Here is a 16,896-nt window from a genome sequence, read left to right on the forward strand (position 1 = left end):
CCCTTGGAAGACTATAGGGCCAAAGGAAATATCCTCCGATAACAAAGAGAAAGAAGCTTTCTGAGAAACTTCTTTGTGTTCTTTGAAATCATCTCACAGAGTTACAGCTTTCCCCTTAAGAAGCCTTTCGCCAAGACAGTTCTTGTGGAATTGGCAAAGTGATATTTGGAAGCCCATAGAGGGCTATGGTGAAAAAGGAAATATCCTCCGATGAAATCTGGAAAGAAGCTTTCTGAGAAACTGCTTAGTGTTCTGTTAATTCATCTCACAGAGTTACATCTGTATTTCGTCGATCTCTTTGCTAGCCTTATTTCTGGCGAATCTAAGAACAGATATTTCCGATCCCTTGGAAGACAATAGGGCCAAAGGAAATAACCTCTGATAACAAAGAGAAAGAAGCTTTCTGAGAAACTCCTTTGTGTTCTGTGAAATCATCTCACAGAGTTACAGCTTTCCCCTCAAGAAGCCTTTCGCTAAGACAGTTCTTGTGGAATTGGCAAAGTGATATTTGGAAGCCCATAGAGGGCTTTGGTGAAAAAGGGTATATCCTCAGATGAAATCTGGAAAAAAGATTTCTGAGAAACTGCTTAGTGTTCTGTTAATTCATCTCACAGAGTTACATCTGTATTTCGTGGATCTCATTGCTAGCCTTATTTCTGTGGAATCTGAGAACAGATATTTCTGATAACTTGGAAGACTAGAGGGCCAAAGGAAATATCCTCTGATAACAAAGAGAAAGAAGCTTTCTGAGAAACTTCTTTGTGTTCTGTGAAATCATCTCACAGAGTTACAGCTTTCCCCTCAAGAAGTCTTTCGCTAAGACAGTTCTTGTGGAATTGGCAAAGTGATATTTGGAAGCCCATAGAGGGCTATGGTGAAAAAGGAAATATCCTCAGAGGAAATCTGGAAAGAAGCTTTCTGAAAAACTGCTTAGTGTTCTGTTAATTCATCTCACAGAGTTACATGTGTATTTCGTGGATCTCTTTGCTAGCCTTATTTCTGTGGAATCTGAGAACAGATATTTCGGATCCCTTGGAAGTCTATTGGGCCAAAAGAAATATCCTCCGATAACAAAGAGAAAGAAGCTTTCTGAGAAACTTCTTTGTGTTCTTTGAAATCATCTCACAGAGTTACAGCTTTCCCCTCCAGAACCCTTTCGCTAAGACAGTTCTTGTGGAATTGGCAAAGTGATATTTGGAAGCCCATAGAGGGCTATGGTGAAAAAGGAAATATCCTCAGATGAAATCTGGAAAGAAGCTTTCTGAGAAACTGCTTAGTGTTCTCTTAATTCATCTCACAGAGTTACATCTGTATTTCGTGGATCTCTTTGCTAGCCTTATTTCTGTGGAATCTGAGAACAGATATTTCGGATCCCTTGGAAGACTATACGGCCAAAGGAAATATCCTCCGATAACAAAGAGAAAGAAGCTTTTTGAGAAACTTCTTTGTGTTCTGTGAAATCATCTCACAGAGTTACAGCTTTCCCCTCAAGAAGCCTTTCGCCAAGACAGTTCTTGTGGAATTGGCAAAGTGATATTTGGAAACGCATAGAGGGCTATGGTGAAAAAGGAAATATCTTCAGATGAAATCTGGAAAGAAGCTTTCTGAGAAACTGCTTAGTGTTCTGTTAATTCATCTCACAGAGTTACATCTGTATTTCGTGGATCTCTTTGCTAGCCTTATTTCTGTGGAATGTGAGAACAAATATTTCGGATCCCTTGGAAGACTATAGGGCCAAAGGAAATATCCTCCGATAACAAAGAGAAAGAAGCTTTCTGAGAAACTCCTTTGTGTTCTGTGAAATCATCTCACAGAGTTACAGCTTTCCCCTCAAGAAGCCTTTCGCTAAGACAGTTCTTGTGGAATTGGCAAAGTGATATTTGGAAGCCCATAGAGGGCTATGGTGAAAAGGGAAATATCCTCAGATGAAATCTGGAAAGAAGCTTTTTGAGAAACTGCTTAGGGTTCTGTTAATTCATCTCACAGAGTTACATCTGTATTTCGTGGATCTCTTTGCTAGCCTTATTTCTGTGGAATCTGAGAACAGATATTTCGGATCTCTTGGAAGACTTTAGGGCCAAAGGAAATATCCTCCGATAACAAAGAGAAAGAAGCTTTCTGAGAAACTTCTTTGTGTTCTTTGAAATCATCTCACAGAGTTACAGCTTTCCCCTCAAGAAGCCTTTGGCCAAGACAGTTCTTGTGGAATTGGCAAAGTGATATTTGGAAGCCCATAGAGGGCTATGGTGAAAAAGGAAATATCCTCAGATGAAATCTGGAAAGAAGCTTTCTGAGAAACTGCTTAGTATTCTGTTAATTCATCTCACAGAGTTACATGTGTATTTCGTGGATCTCTTTGCTAGCCTTATTTCTGTGGAATCTGAGAACAGATATTTCGGATCCCGTGGAAGACTATAGGGCCAAAGGAAATATCCTCCGATAACAAAGAGAAAGAAGCTTTCTGAGAAACTTCTTTGTGTTCTTTGAAATCATCTCACAGAGTTACAGCTTTCCCCTTAAGAAGCCTTTCGCCAAGACAGTTCTTGTGGAATTGGCAAAGTGATATTTGGAAGCCCATAGAGGGCTATGGTGAAAAAGGAAATATCCTCCGATGAAATCTGGAAAGAAGCTTTCTGAGAAACTGCTTAGTGTTCTGTTAATTCATCTCACAGAGTTACATCTGTATTTCGTCGATCTCTTTGCTAGCCTTATTTCTGGCGAATCTGAGAACAGATATTTCCGATCCCTTGGAAGACAATAGGGCCAAAGGAAATAACCTCCGATAACAAAGAGAAAGAAGCTTTCTGAGAAACTCCTTTGTGTTCTGTGAAATCATCTCACAGAGTTACAGCTTTCCCCTCAAGAAGCCTTTCGCTAAGACAGTTCTTGTGGAATTGGCAAAGTGATATTTGGAAGCCCATAGAGGGCTATGGTGAAAAAGGGTATATCCTCAGATGAAATCTGGAAAAAAGATTTCTGAGAAACTGCTTAGTGTTCTGTTAATTCATCTCACAGAGTTACATCTGTATTTCGTGGATCTCATTGCTAGCCTTATTTCTGTGGAATCTGAGAACAGATATTTCTGATAACTTGGAAGACTAGAGGGCCAAAGGAAATATCCTCTGATAACAAAGAGAAAGAAGCTTTCTGAGAAACTTCTTTGTGTTCTGTGAAATCATCTCACAGAGTTACAGCTTTCCCCTCAAGAAGCCTTTCGCTAAGACAGTTCTTGTGGAATTGGCAAAGTGATATTTGGAAGCCCATAGAGGGCTATGGTGAAAAAGGAAATATCCTCAGAGGAAATCTGGAAAGAAGCTTTCTGAAAAACTGCTTAGTGTTCTGTTAATTCATCTCACAGAGTTACATGTGTATTTCGTGGATCTCTTTGCTAGCCTTATTTCTGTGGAATCTGAGAACAGATATTTCGGATCCCTTGGAAGACTATTGGGCCAAAGGAAATATCCTCCGATAACAAAGAGAAAGAAGCTTTCTGAGAAACTTCTTTGTGTTCTTTGAAATCATCTCACAGAGTTACAGCTTTCCCCTCAAGAACCCTTTCGCTAAGGCAGTTCTTGTGGAATTGGCAAAGTGATATTTGGAAGCCCATAGAGGGCTATGGTGAAAAAAGAAATATCCTCAAATGAAATCTGGAAGGAAGCTTTCTGAGAAACTGCTTAGTGTTCTGTTAATTCATCTCACAGAGTTACATCTGTATTTCCTGGATCTCTTTGCTAGCCTTATTTCTGTGGAATCTGAGAACAGATATTTCGGATCCCTTGGAAGACTATACGGCCAAAGGAAATATCCTCGGATAACAAAGAGAAAGAAGCTTTCTGAGAAACTTCTTTGTGTTCTTTGAAATCATCTCACAGAGTTACAGCTTTCCCCTCCAGAACCCTTTCGCTAAGACAGTTCTTGTGGAATTGGCAAAGTGATATTTGGAAGCCCATAGAGGGCTATGGTGAAAAAGGAAATATCCTCAGATGAAATCTGGAAAGAAGCTTTCTGAGAAACTGCTTAGTATTCTGTTAATTCACCTCACAGAGTTACATGTGTATTTCGTGGATCTCATTGCTAGCCTTATTTCTGTGGAATCTGAGAACAGATATTTCGGATCCCTTGGAAGACTATAGGGCCAAAGGAAATATCCTCCGATAACAAAGAGAAAGAAGCTTTCTGAGAAACTTCTTTGTGTTCTTTGAAATCATCTCACAGAGTTACAGCTTTCCCCTTAAGAAGCCTTTCGCCAAGACAGTTCTTGTGGAATTGGCAAAGTGATATTTGTAAGCCCATAGAGGGCTATGGTGAAAAAGGAAATATCCTCCGATGAAATCTGGAAAGAAGCTTTCTGAGAAACTGCTTAGTGTTCTGTTAATTCATCTCACAGTGTTACATCTGTATTTCGTCGATCTCTTTGCTAGCCTTATTTCTGGCGAATCTGAGAACAGATATTTCCGATCCCTTGGAAGACAATAGGGCCAAAGGAAATATCCTCCGATAACAAAGAGAAAGAAGCTTTCTGAGAAACTTCTTTGTGTTCTGTGAAATCATCTCACAGAGTTACAGCTTTCCCCTCAAGAAGCCTTTCGCTAAGACAGTTCTTGTGGAATTGGCAAAGTGATATTTGGAAGCCCATAGAGGGCTTTGGTGAAAAAGGGTATATCCTCAGATGAAATCTGGAAAAAAGATTTCTGAGAAACTGCTTAGTGTTCTGTTAATTCATCTCACAGAGTTACATCTGTATTTCGTGGATCTCATTGCTAGCCTTATTTCTGTGGAATCTGAGAACAGATATTTCTGATAACTTGGAAGACTAGAGGGCCAAAGGAAATATCCTCTGATAACAAAGAGAAAGAAGCTTTCTGAGAAACTTCTTTGTGTTCTGTGAAATCATCTCACAGAGTTACAGCTTTCCCCTCAAGAAGTCTTTCGCTAAGACAGTTCTTGTGGAATTGGCAAAGTGATATTTGGAAGCCCATAGAGGGCTATGGTGAAAAAGGAAATATCCTCAGAGGAAATCTGGAAAGAAGCTTTCTGAAAAACTGCTTAGTGTTCTGTTAATTCATCTCACAGAGTTACATGTGTATTTCGTGGATCTCTTTGCTAGCCTTATTTCTGTGGAATCTGAGAACAGATATTTCGGATCCCTTGGAAGTCTATTGGGCCAAAAGAAATATCCTCCGATAACAAAGAGAAAGAAGCTTTCTGAGAAACTTCTTTGTGTTCTTTGAAATCATCTCACAGAGTTACAGCTTTCCCCTCAAGAAGCCTTTCGCTAAGACAGTTCTTGTGGAATTGGCAAAGTGATATTTGGAAGCCCATAGAGGGCTATGGTGAAAAAGGAAATATCCTCAGATGAAATCTGGAAAGAAGCTTTCTGAGACACTGCTTAGTGTTCTGTTAATTCATCTCACAGAGTTACATCTGTATTTCGTGGATCTCTTTGCTAGCCTTATTTCTGTGGAATCTGAGAACAGATATTTCGGATCCCTTGGAAGACTATAGGGCCAAAGGAAATATCCTCCGATAACAAAGAGAAAGAAGCTTTTTGAGAAACTTCTTTGTGTTCTGTGAAATCATCTCACAGAGTTACAGCTTTCCCCTCAAGAAGCCTTTCGCCAAGACAGTTCTTGTGGAATTGGCAAAGTGATATTTGGAAACGCATAGAGGGCTATGGTGAAAAAGGAAATATCTTCAGATGAAATCTGGAAAGAAGCTTTCTGAGAAACTGCTTAGTGTTCTGTTAATTCATCTCACAGAGTTACATCTGTATTTCGTGGATCTCTTTGCTAGCCTTATTTCTGTGGAATGTGAGAACAAATATTTCGGATCCCTTGGAAGACTATAGGGCCAAAGGAAATATCCTCCGATAACAAAGAGAAAGAAGCTTTCTGAGAAACTCCTTTGTGTTCTGTGAAATCATCTCACAGAGTTACAGCTTTCCCCTCAAGAAGCCTTTCGCTAAGACAGTTCTTGTGGAATTGGCAAAGTGATATTTGGAAGCCCATAGAGGGCTATGGTGAAAAGGGAAATATCCTCAGATGAAATCTGGAAAGAAGCTTTTTGAGAAACTGCTTAGGGTTCTGTTAATTCATCTCACAGAGTTACATCTGTATTTCGTGGATCTCTTTGCTAGCCTTATTTCTGTGGAATCTGAGAACAGATATTTCGGATCCCTTGGAAGACTTTAGGGCCAAAGGAAATATCCTCCGATAACAAAGAGAAAGAAGCTTTCTAAGAAACTTCTTTGTGTTCTTTGAAATCATCTCACAGAGTTACAGCTTTCCCCTCAAGAAGCCTTTGGCCAAGACAGTTCTTGTGGAATTGGCAAAGTGATATTTGGAAGCCCATAGAGGGCTATGGTGAAAAAGGAAATATCCTCAGATGAAATCTGGAAAGAAGCTTTCTGAGAAACTGCTTAGTATTCTGTTAATTCATCTCACAGAGTTACATGTGTATTTCGTGGATCTCTTTGCTAGCCTTATTTCTGTGGAATCTGAGAACAGATATTTCGGATCCCGTGGAAGACTATAGGGCCAAAGGAAATATCCTCCGATAACAAAGAGAAAGAAGCTTTCTGAGAAACTTCTTTGTGTTCTTTGAAATCATCTCACAGAGTTACAGCTTTCCCCACAGGAAGCCTTTCGCCAAGACAGTTCTTGTGGAATTGGCAAAGTGATATTTGGAAGCCCATAGAGGGCTATGGTGAAAAAGGAAATATCCTCAGATGAAATCTGGAAAGAAGCTTTCTGAGAAACTGCTTAGTGTTCTGTTAATTCATCTCACAGAGTTACATCTGTATTTCGTCGATCTCTTTGCTAGCCTTATTTCTGTGGAATCTGAGAACAGATATTTCGGATCCCTTGGAAGACTATAGGGCCAAAGGAAATATCCTCCGATAACAAAGAAAAGAAGCTTTCTGAGAAACTTCTTTGTGTTCTTTGAAATCATCTCACAGAGTTACAGCTTTCCCCTTAAGAAGCCTTTCGCCAAGACAGTTCTTGTGGAATTGGCAAAGTGATATTTGGAAGCCCATAGAGGGCTATGGTGAAAAAGGAAATATCCTCCGATGAAATCTGGAAAGAAGCTTTCTGAGAAACTGCTTAGTGTTCTGTTAATTCATCTCACAGAGTTACATCTGTATTTCGTCGATCTCTTTGCTAGCCTTATTTCTGGCGAATCTAAGAACAGATATTTCCGATCCCTTGGAAGACAATAGGGCCAAAGGAAATAACCTCTGATAACAAAGAGAAAGAAGCTTTCTGAGAAACTCCTTTGTGTTCTGTGAAATCATCTCACAGAGTTACAGCTTTCCCCTCAAGAAGCCTTTCGCTAAGACAGTTCTTGTGGAATTGGCAAAGTGATATTTGGAAGCCCATAGAGGGCTTTGGTGAAAAAGGGTATATCCTCAGATGAAATCTGGAAAAAAGATTTCTGAGAAACTGCTTAGTGTTCTGTTAATTCATCTCACAGAGTTACATCTGTATTTCGTGGATCTCATTGCTAGCCTTATTTCTGTGGAATCTGAGAACAGATATTTCTGATAACTTGGAAGACTAGAGGGCCAAAGGAAATATCCTCTGATAACAAAGAGAAAGAAGCTTTCTGAGAAACTTCTTTGTGTTCTGTGAAATCATCTCACAGAGTTACAGCTTTCCCCTCAAGAAGTCTTTCGCTAAGACAGTTCTTGTGGAATTGGCAAAGTGATATTTGGAAGCCCATAGAGGGCTATGGTGAAAAAGGAAATATCCTCAGAGGAAATCTGGAAAGAAGCTTTCTGAAAAACTGCTTAGTGTTCTGTTAATTCATCTCACAGAGTTACATGTGTATTTCGTGGATCTCTTTGCTAGCCTTATTTCTGTGGAATCTGAGAACAGATATTTCGGATCCCTTGGAAGTCTATTGGGCCAAAAGAAATATCCTCCGATAACAAAGAGAAAGAAGCTTTCTGAGAAACTTCTTTGTGTTCTTTGAAATCATCTCACAGAGTTACAGCTTTCCCCTCCAGAACCCTTTCGCTAAGACAGTTCTTGTGGAATTGGCAAAGTGATATTTGGAAGCCCATAGAGGGCTATGGTGAAAAAGGAAATATCCTCAGATGAAATCTGGAAAGAAGCTTTCTGAGAAACTGCTTAGTGTTCTCTTAATTCATCTCACAGAGTTACATCTGTATTTCGTGGATCTCTTTGCTAGCCTTATTTCTGTGGAATCTGAGAACAGATATTTCGGATCCCTTGGAAGACTATACGGCCAAAGGAAATATCCTCCGATAACAAAGAGAAAGAAGCTTTTTGAGAAACTTCTTTGTGTTCTGTGAAATCATCTCACAGAGTTACAGCTTTCCCCTCAAGAAGCCTTTCGCCAAGACAGTTCTTGTGGAATTGGCAAAGTGATATTTGGAAACGCATAGAGGGCTATGGTGAAAAAGGAAATATCTTCAGATGAAATCTGGAAAGAAGCTTTCTGAGAAACTGCTTAGTGTTCTGTTAATTCATCTCACAGAGTTACATCTGTATTTCGTGGATCTCTTTGCTAGCCTTATTTCTGTGGAATGTGAGAACAAATATTTCGGATCCCTTGGAAGACTATAGGGCCAAAGGAAATATCCTCCGATAACAAAGAGAAAGAAGCTTTCTGAGAAACTCCTTTGTGTTCTGTGAAATCATCTCACAGAGTTACAGCTTTCCCCTCAAGAAGCCTTTCGCTAAGACAGTTCTTGTGGAATTGGCAAAGTGATATTTGGAAGCCCATAGAGGGCTATGGTGAAAAGGGAAATATCCTCAGATGAAATCTGGAAAGAAGCTTTTTGAGAAACTGCTTAGGGTTCTGTTAATTCATCTCACAGAGTTACATCTGTATTTCGTGGATCTCTTTGCTAGCCTTATTTCTGTGGAATCTGAGAACAGATATTTCGGATCTCTTGGAAGACTTTAGGGCCAAAGGAAATATCCTCCGATAACAAAGAGAAAGAAGCTTTCTGAGAAACTTCTTTGTGTTCTTTGAAATCATCTCACAGAGTTACAGCTTTCCCCTCAAGAAGCCTTTGGCCAAGACAGTTCTTGTGGAATTGGCAAAGTGATATTTGGAAGCCCATAGAGGGCTATGGTGAAAAAGGAAATATCCTCAGATGAAATCTGGAAAGAAGCTTTCTGAGAAACTGCTTAGTATTCTGTTAATTCATCTCACAGAGTTACATGTGTATTTCGTGGATCTCTTTGCTAGCCTTATTTCTGTGGAATCTGAGAACAGATATTTCGGATCCCGTGGAAGACTATAGGGCCAAAGGAAATATCCTCCGATAACAAAGAGAAAGAAGCTTTCTGAGAAACTTCTTTGTGTTCTTTGAAATCATCTCACAGAGTTACAGCTTTCCCCACAGGAAGCCTTTCGCCAAGACAGTTCTTGTGGAATTGGCAAAGTGATATTTGGAAGCCCATAGAGGGCTATGGTGAAAAAGGAAATATCCTCAGATGAAATCTGGAAAGAAGCTTTCTGAGAAACTGCTTAGTGTTCTGTTAATTCATCTCACAGAGTTACATCTGTATTTCGTGGATCTCTTTGCTAGCCTTATTTCTGTGGAATCTGAGAACAGATATTTCGGATCCCTTGGAAGACTATAGGGCCAAAGGAAATATCCTCCGATAACAAAGAGAAAGAAGCTTTCTGAGAAACTTCTTTGTGTTCTTTGAAATCATCTCACAGAGTTACAGCTTTCCCCTTAAGAAGCCTTTCGCCAAGACAGTTCTTGTGGAATTGGCAAAGTGATATTTGGAAGCCCATAGAGGGCTATGGTGAAAAAGGAAATATCCTCCGATGAAATCTGGAAAGAAGCTTTCTGAGAAACTGCTTAGTGTTCTGTTAATTCATCTCACAGAGTTACATCTGTATTTCGTCGATCTCTTTGCTAGCCTTATTTCTGGCGAATCTGAGAACAGATATTTCCGATCCCTTGGAAGACAATAGGGCCAAAGGAAATAACCTCCGATAACAAAGAGAAAGAAGCTTTCTGAGAAACTCCTTTGTGTTCTGTGAAATCATCTCACAGAGTTACAGCTTTCCCCTCAAGAAGCCTTTCGCTAAGACAGTTCTTGTGGAATTGGCAAAGTGATATTTGGAAGCCCATAGAGGGCTATGGTGAAAAAGGGTATATCCTCAGATGAAATCTGGAAAAAAGATTTCTGAGAAACTGCTTAGTGTTCTGTTAATTCATCTCACAGAGTTACATCTGTATTTCGTGGATCTCATTGCTAGCCTTATTTCTGTGGAATCTGAGAACAGATATTTCTGATAACTTGGAAGACTAGAGGGCCAAAGGAAATATCCTCTGATAACAAAGAGAAAGAAGCTTTCTGAGAAACTTCTTTGTGTTCTGTGAAATCATCTCACAGAGTTACAGCTTTCCCCTCAAGAAGCCTTTCGCTAAGACAGTTCTTGTGGAATTGGCAAAGTGATATTTGGAAGCCCATAGAGGGCTATGGTGAAAAAGGAAATATCCTCAGAGGAAATCTGGAAAGAAGCTTTCTGAAAAACTGCTTAGTGTTCTGTTAATTCATCTCACAGAGTTACATGTGTATTTCGTGGATCTCTTTGCTAGCCTTATTTCTGTGGAATCTGAGAACAGATATTTCGGATCCCTTGGAAGACTATTGGGCCAAAGGAAATATCCTCCGATAACAAAGAGAAAGAAGCTTTCTGAGAAACTTCTTTGTGTTCTTTGAAATCATCTCACAGAGTTACAGCTTTCCCCTCAAGAACCCTTTCGCTAAGGCAGTTCTTGTGGAATTGGCAAAGTGATATTTGGAAGCCCATAGAGGGCTATGGTGAAAAAAGAAATATCCTCAAATGAAATCTGGAAGGAAGCTTTCTGAGAAACTGCTTAGTGTTCTGTTAATTCATCTCACAGAGTTACATCTGTATTTCCTGGATCTCTTTGCTAGCCTTATTTCTGTGGAATCTGAGAACAGATATTTCGGATCCCTTGGAAGACTATACGGCCAAAGGAAATATCCTCGGATAACAAAGAGAAAGAAGCTTTCTGAGAAACTTCTTTGTGTTCTGTGAAATCATCTCACAGAGTTACAGCTTTCCCCTCAAGAAGCCTTTCGCCAAGACAGTTCTTGTGGAATTGGCAAAGTGATATTTGGAAACGCATAGAGGGCTATGGTGAAAAAGGAAATATCCTCAGATGAAATCTGGAAAGAAGCTTTTTGAGAAACTGCTTAGGGTTCTGTTAATTCATCTCACAGAGTTACATCTGTATTTCGTGGATCTCTTTGCTAGCCTTATTTCTGTGGAATCTGAGAACAGATATTTCGGTTCCCTTGGAAGACTTTAGGGCCAAAGGAAATATCCTCCGATAACAAAGAGAAAGAAGCTTTCTGAGAAACTTCTTTGTGTTCTTTGAAATCATCTCACAGAGTTACAGCTTTCCCCTCAAGAAGCCTTTGGCCAAGACAGTTCTTGTGGATTTGGCAAAGTGATATTTGGAAGCCCATAGAGGGCTATGGTGAAAAAGGAAATATCCTCAGATGAAATCTGGAAAGAAGCTTTCTGAGAAACTGCTTAGTATTCTGTTAATTCATCTCACAGAGTTACATCTGTATTTCGTCGATCTCTTTGCTAGCCTTATTTCTGGCGAATCTGAGAACAGATATTTCCGATCCCTTGGAAGACAATAGGGCCAAAGGAAATATCCTCCGATAACAAAGAGAAAGAAGCTTTCTGAGAAACTTCTTTGTGTTCTGTGAAATCATCTCACAGAGTTACAGCTTTCCCCTCAAGAAGCCTTTCGCTAAGACAGTTCTTGTGGAATTGGCAAAGTGATATTTGGAAGCCCATAGAGGGCTATGGTGAAAAAGGGTATATCCTCAGATGAAATCTGGAAAAAAGATTTCTGAGAAACTGCTTAGTGTTCTGTTAATTCATCTCACAGAGTTACATCTGTATTTCGTGGATCTCATTGCTAGCCTTATTTCTGTGGAATCTGAGAACAGATATTTCTGATAACTTGGAAGACTAGAGGGCCAAAGGAAATATCCTCTGATAACAAAGAGAAAGAAGCTTTCTGAGAAACTTCTTTGTGTTCTGTGAAATCATCTCACAGAGTTACAGCTTTCCCCTCAAGAACCCTTTCGCTTAGACAGTTCTTGTGGAATTGGTAAAGTGATATTTGGAAGCCCATAGAGGGCTATGGTGAAAAAGGAAATATCCTCAGATGAAATCTGGAAAGAAGCTTTCTGAGAAACTGCTTAGTGTTCTGTTAATTCATCTCACAGAGTTACATCTGTATTTCGTGGATCTCTTTGCTAGCCTTATTTCTGTGGAATCTGAGAACAGATATTTCGGATCCCCTGGAAGACTATAGGGCCAAAGGAAATATCCTCCGATAACAAAGAGAAAGAAGCTTTCTGAGAAACTTCTTTGTGTTCTTTGAAATCATCTCACAGAGTTACAGCGTCCCCCTCAAGAAGCCTTTTGCTAAAACAGTTCTTGTGGAATTGGCAAAGTGATATTTGGAAGCCCTTAGAGGGCTATGGTGAAAAAGGAAATATCCTCAGATGAAATCTGGAAGGAAGCTTTCTGAGAAACTGCTTAGTGTTCTGTTAATTCATCTCACCGAGTTACATATGTATTTCGTGGATCTCTTTGCTAGCCTTATATCTGTGGAATCTGAGAAGAGATATTTCGGATCCATTGGAAGACTATGGGGCCAAAGGAAATATCCTCCGATAACAAAGAGAAAGAAGCTTGCTGAGAAACTTCTTTGTGTTCTGTGAAATCATCTCACAGAGTTACAGGTTTCCCCTCAAGAAGCCTTTCGCTAAGACAGTTCTTGTGGAATTGGCAAAGTGATATTTGGAAGCCCATAGAGGGCTATGGTGAAAAAGGAAATATCCTCAGATGAAATCTGGAAAGAAGCTTTCTGAGAAACTGCTTAGTGTTCTGTTAATTCATCTCACAGAGTTATATCTGTATTTGGTGGATGTCTTTGCTAGCCTTATTTCTGTGGAATCTGAGAACAGATATTTCGGATCCCTTGGAAGACTATTAGGGCCAAAGGAAATATCCTCCGATAACAAAGAGAAAGAAGCTTTCTGAGAAACTTCTTTGTGTTCTTTGAGATCATCTCACAGAGTTACACCTTTCCCCTCAAGAAGCTTTTCGCTAAGACAGTTCTTTTGGAATTGGCAAAGTGATATTTGGAAGCCCATAGAGGGCTAGGCTGAAAAAGGAAATATCCTCAGATGAAATCTGGAAAGAAGCTTTCTGAGAAACTGCTTAGTGTTCTGTTAATTCATCTCACAGAATTACATCTGTATTTCGTGGATCTCTTTGCTAGCCTTATTTCTGTGGAATCTGAGAACAGATATTTCGGATCCCGTGGAAGACTATACGGCCAAAAGAAATATCCTACGATAACAAAGAGAAAGAAGCTTTCTGAGAAACTTCTTTGTGTTCTTTGAAATCATCTAACAGAGTTACAGCGTTCCCCTCAAGAAGCCTTTTGCTGAAACAGTTTTTGTGGAATTGGCAAAGTGATATTTGGAAGCCCATAGAGGGCTATGGTGAAAAAGGAAATATCCTCAGATGAAATCTGGAAAGAAGCTTTCTGAGAAACTGCTTAGTGTTCTGTTAATTAATCTCACAGAGTTACATCTGTATTTCGTGGATCCCTTTGCTAGCCTTATATCTGTGGAATCTGAGAAGAGATATTTCGGATCCCTTGGAAGACTATGGGACCAAAGGAAATATACTCCGATAACAAAGAGAAAGAAGCTTTCTGAGAAACTCCTTTGTGTTCTGTGAAATCATCTCACAGAGTTACAGCTTTCCCCTCAAGAAGCCTTTAGCTAAGACAGTTCCTGTGGAATTGGCAAAGTGATATTTGGAAGCCCATAGAGGGCTATGGTGAAAAAGGGTATATCCTCAGATGAAATCTGGAAAAAAGATTTCTGAGAAACTGCTTAGTGTTCTGTTAATTCATCTCACAGAGTTACATCTGTATTTCGTGGATCTCATTGCTAGCCTTATTTCTGTGGAATCTGAGAACAGATATTTCTGATAACTTGGAAGACTAGAGGGCCAAAGGAAATATCCTCTGATAACAAAGAGAAAGAAGCTTTCTGAGAAACTTCTTTGTGTTCTGTGAAATCATCTCACAGAGTTACAGCTTTCCATTCAAGAAGCCTTTCGCTAAGACAGTTCTTGTGGAATTGGCAAAGTGATATTTGGAAGCCCATAGAGGGCTATGGTGAAAAAGGGTATATCCTCAGATGAAATCTGGAAAAAAGATTTCTGAGAAACTGCTTAGTGTTCTGTTAATTCATCTCACAGAGTTACATCTGTATTTCGTGGATCTCATTGCTAGCCTTATTTCTGTGGAATCTGAGAACAGATATTTCTGATAACTTGGAAGACTAGAGGGCCAAAGGAAATATCCTCTGATAACAAAGAGAAAGAAGCTTTCTGAGAAACTTCTTTGTGTTCTGTGAAATCATCTCACAGAGTTACAGCTTTCCATTCAAGAAGCCTTTCGCTAAGACAGTTCTTGTGGAATTGGCAAAGTGATATTTGGAAGCCCAAAGAGGGCTATGGTGAAAAGGAAAATTTCCTCAGATGAAATCTGGAAAGAAGCTTTTTGAGAAACTGCTTAGGGTTCTGTTAATTCATCTCACAGTGTTACATCTGTATTTCGTGGATCTCTTTGCTAGCCTTATTTCTGTAGAATCTGAGAACAGATATTTCGGATCCCTTGGAAGACTATAGGGCCAAAAGAAATATCCTCCGATAACAAAGAGAAAGAAGCTTTCTGAGAAACTTCTTTGTGTTCTTTGAAATCATCTCACAGAGTTACAGCTTTCCCCTCAAGAAGCCTTTGGCCAAGACAGTTCTTGTGGAATTGGCAAAGTGATATTTGGAAGCCCTTAGAGGGCTATGGTGAAAAAGGAAATATCCTCAGATGAAATCTGGAAAGAAGCTTTCTGAGAAACTGCTTAGTATTCTGTTAATTCACCTCACAGAGTTACATGTGTATTTCGTGGATCTCTTTGCTAGCCTTATTTCTGTGGAATCTGAGAACAGATATTTCGGATCCCTTGGAAGACTATAGGGCCAAAGGAAATATCCTCCGATAACAAAGAGAAAGAAGCTTTCTGAGAAACTTCTTTGTGTTCTTTGAAATCATCTCACAGAGTTACAGCTTTCCCCTTAAGAAGCCTTTCGCCAAGACAGTTCTTGTGGAATTGGCAAAGTGATATTTGTAAGCCCATAGAGGGCTATGGTGAAAAAGGAAATATCCTTCGATGAAATCTGGAAAGAAGCTTTCTGAGAAACTGCTTAGGGTTCTGTTAATTCATCTCACAGAGTTACATCTGTATTTCGTCGATCTCTTTGCTAGCCTTATTTCTGGCGAATCTGAGAACAGATATTTCCGATCCCTTGGAAGACAATAGGGCCAAAGGAAATATCCTCCGATAACAAGGAGAAAGAAGCTTTCTGAGAAACTTCTTTGTGTTCTGTGAAATCATCTCACAGAGTTACAGCTTTCCCCTCAAGAAGCCTTTCGCTAAGACAGTTCTTGTGGAATTGGCAAAGTGATATTTGGAAGCCCATAGAGGGCTTTGGTGAAAAAGGGTATATCCTCAGATGAAATCTGGAAAGAAGCTTTCTGAGAAACTGCTTAGTGTTCTGTTAATTCATCTCACAGAGTTACATCTGTATTTCGTGGATCTCATTGCTAGCCTTATTTCTGTGGAATCTGAGAACAGATATTTCTGATAACTTGGAAGACTAGAGGGCCAAAGGAAATATCCTCTGATAACAAAGAGAAAGAAGCTTTCTGAGAAACTTCTTTGTGTTCTGTGAAATCATCTCACAGAGTTACAGCTTTCCCCTCAAGAAGTCTTTCGCTAAGACAGTTCTTGTGGAATTGGCAAATTGATATTTAGAAGCCCATAGAGGGCTATGGTGAAAAAGGAAATATCCTCAGAGGAAATCTGGAAAGAAGCTTTCTGAAAAACTGCTTAGTGTTCTGTTAATTCATCTCACAGAGTTACATGTGTATTTCGTGGATCTCTTTGCTAGCCTTATTTCTGTGGAATCTGAGAACAGATATTTCGGATCCCTTGGAAGTCTATTGGGCCAAAAGAAATATCCTCCGATAACAAAGAGAAAGAAGCTTTCTGAGAAACTTCTTTGTGTTCTTTGAAATCATCTCACAGAGTTACAGCTTTCCCCTCAAGAACCCTTTCGCTAAGACAGTTCTTGTGGAATTGGCAAAGTGATATTTGGAAGCCCATAGAGGGCTATGGTGAAAAAGGAAATATCCTCAGATGAAATCTGGAAAGAAGCTTTCTGAGAAACTGCTTAGTGTTCTCTTAATTCATCTCACAGAGTTACATCTGTATTTCGTGGATCTCTTTGCTAGCCTTATTTCTGTGGAATCTGAGAACAGATATTTCGGATCCCTTGGAAGACTATACGGCCAAAGGAAATATCCTCCGATAACAAAGAGAAAGAAGCTTTTTGAGAAACTTCTTTCTGTTCTGTGAAATCATCTCACAGAGTTACAGCTTTCCCCTCAAGAAGCCTTTCGCCAAGACAGTTCTTGTGGAATTGGCACAGTGATATTTGGAAACGCATAGAGGGCTATGGTGAAAAAGGAAATATCTTCAGATGAAATCTGGAAAGAAGCTTTCTGAGAAACTGCTTAGTGTTCTGTTAATTCATCTCACAGAGTTACATCTGTATTTCGTGGATTTCTTTGCTAGCCTTATTTCTGTGGAATGTGAGAACAAATATTTCGGATCCCTTGGAAGACTATAGGGCCAAAGGAAATATCCTCCGATAACAAAGAGAAAGAAGCTTTCTGAGAAACTCCTTTGTGTTCTGTGAAAT

Source organism: Macaca nemestrina, chromosome 2, assembly GCF_043159975.1.
Source record: "Macaca nemestrina isolate mMacNem1 chromosome 2, mMacNem.hap1, whole genome shotgun sequence".
NCBI lineage: Eukaryota > Metazoa > Chordata > Mammalia > Primates > Cercopithecidae > Macaca > Macaca nemestrina.